Below are 2,500 nucleotides of genomic sequence, written 5' to 3' on the forward strand. Positions count from 1 at the left end.
GTGTGAGAGGGGTCGTTAAACACAGAGAGAGGAGGGAGGGAGAGAGAGAGAGATAAACTAGGAGACTGAGAGAGAGAGAGTGTGTGTGTGTGAGAGAGGTCGTTAAACACAGAGAGAGGAGAGAGTGAGAGAGAGAGAGAGAGAGAGAGAGAGAGAGAGAGAGAGTGAGAGAGAGAGAGAGAGAGAGAGAGAGAGAAACTGAAAGACTGGGAGAGAGAGAGAGTGTGTGTGTGAGAGGGGTCGTTAAACACAGAGAGAGGAGGGAGGGAGGAAGAGAGAGAGACAGACAGACAGACAGACAGACAGAGACAGAGAGAGAGACAGAGAGAGAATGAGAGAGAGACATATACAGAGAAAGAGAGAGAACCATAGAGACAGACAGAGAGAGAGAGACAGAGGTAGAGACAGAGACAGAGACAGAAAGAGAAGACTGAGATAGATAGATAGATAGATAGATAGATAGATAGATAGATAGATAGATCGAGAGATAGACAGACTGATATTGGTTGATTCATCGATAGATAGATAGATAGAGATAGAGAGAGACAGACAGACAGACAGAGATAATCTGGTGGACTGTAATCATTCTTCCTAGCCGCTGTCCATGTACCAAAAGCCGGAAACAATCCAAAATCGCACATCACACACACACACACACACACACACACACACACACACACACACACACACACAACAAACAAACAAACAAACAACAACAACAATCCCAAAATAAAACCATACCAAACAACACCCGCACCTTTATTAACCCTTTCACCGCCAGTCAATTTTGAGTGCAAAATTTCCTTTTGCTATAACACACAGAAAATATGGTGTCTAAGAATAGCTGGGGATTCCCCCCCCCCCCCCACCCCCCCTCCCCACACACACCTCCCACCTCCCCTGTGATGTGTAGAAGATACGGCCTGTCCTACCACCGAACATAAAGAGCAGTAGGTTCATGGATAACAGACCCATAATCTGGTCATCCTTTTCAGTGACATGGGTCCTCTACCTAGCTTGATTGATTGATGTGGATACTTATATAGCGCCTATCCTCGGTCAGAGACCAAGCTCTAAGCGCTTTACATACACGGGGACATTTTGCACCCCAGGCTGGGTGCCTACCTGGGTAGAGCCGACTGACGGCTGCCACTGGGCGCTCATCATTCGTTTCATGTGTCATTCAATCAGATTTCAGACGCACACACATACACACTCAGACAGACATGTAACTTTTTACGTGTATGACCGTTTGTTTATTTTTTTTTTTATTTACACCGCCATGTAGGCAGCCATACTCCGTTTTCGGGGGTGTGCATGCTGGGTATATTCTTGTTTCAAATAACCCACCGAACGCTGACATGGATTACAGGATCTTTAACGTGCGTATTTGATCTTCTGCGTGCGCATACACACGGAGGGGGTTCAGGCACTAGCAGGTCTGCACATAATTATGTTGACCTGGGAGATCGGAAAAATCTCCACCCTTTACCCACCAGGTACACCGAGATTCGAACCCAGGACCCTCAGATTGAAAGTCCAGCGCTTTAACCATTCGGCTATTGCACCCGCTGCTGCATACAATTAATGCGAGTTTGGCAGTGAAAGGGTTAAATTTCAGTCCCCCGCCCAAGCAACCAACCAGTGAGAGGCAACCGACAGAGCGCCATCCTCACACTCAACAGTTGCTCTGTGTAGACGTTTCTTTTCTAAGAATATCTCCACGCGCTGTGGTGATACGTCGTCAATCGGTTCAAGAAGGAGGAGAATAATTCTAATTAATAAAGCATAAAGCATTTGTGCGCTGACTGACTGAAGCAACAGAGTCTCCATCACGTTAATTCATTCATTCATTCATTCATTAACGCTTTCCATACGAACGGCAAAAGAGACGACGTTAACAGCGTTTCACCCCAATTACCATCATCAAAATATTGCAAGCGGAAGGCTCTTATACTGAAGACGTGAATGTTGACAAAAAAAATACCACAATTCTGACGACGGAAGCTAAAGGTTGGGTCATTCAGACACTCACTGGACATTCGAGGGGTCTGTGTAAAGGAGAAGAGAGGACTGGCCGTACGGAGTGAGTTAAAGCCGACGCTAGTCTGTGCAAACTGACTCGTCCGGACTGTGACACACACACACACTTCACACAACAAACAACGAAACAAACATCAGTCTGACAGAACTGTGTACTGCAGAACTCGACAAGACAATGTGTGCGATTCAGTGCTGAGATCGGGGAGAGGGGGGGTGGGGGGTGATGGGGCGGGAGGGGGAGGGCGGGGCGTGGTGGTGGGGGGGGGGGGGGGGGGGGAGGAGAGGCGGAGTTGTCATCCTCACACAACAAGATGCTGCTCTACGTGTTTTTGTTTCAGAAGAGAAGAGATCCACACGGTCTGTGGCGATGAGGCGTTGTTCCACTGAGAAGGACTGAAGGAAGAGGATAATAATATAATATAATATAATATAATATAAAGCATCAAGTTGTGCGTTG

The 2,500-nt window shown here is 47.0% G+C and overlaps 1 protein-coding gene across 1 annotated transcript in view; it reads left to right on the forward strand.

The window, feature by feature from the left end:
* The window catches only part of LOC143285203 (sarcospan-like), a 48,268-nt gene that overhangs the window by 9,484 nt on the left and 36,284 nt on the right, over positions 1–2,500 (forward strand). Inside the window, exon 2 of the mRNA XM_076592449.1 lies at positions 2,385–2,500. This exon is cut by the window's right edge and continues 1,030 nt beyond it. The gene's annotated coding sequence lies outside the window, so the exon portion shown is untranslated. The remainder of the gene's footprint in view (positions 1–2,384) is intronic.

The sequence above is a fragment of the Babylonia areolata genome, chromosome 8 (assembly GCF_041734735.1).
Source record: "Babylonia areolata isolate BAREFJ2019XMU chromosome 8, ASM4173473v1, whole genome shotgun sequence".
NCBI classification, from domain to species: domain Eukaryota; kingdom Metazoa; phylum Mollusca; class Gastropoda; order Neogastropoda; family Buccinidae; genus Babylonia; species Babylonia areolata.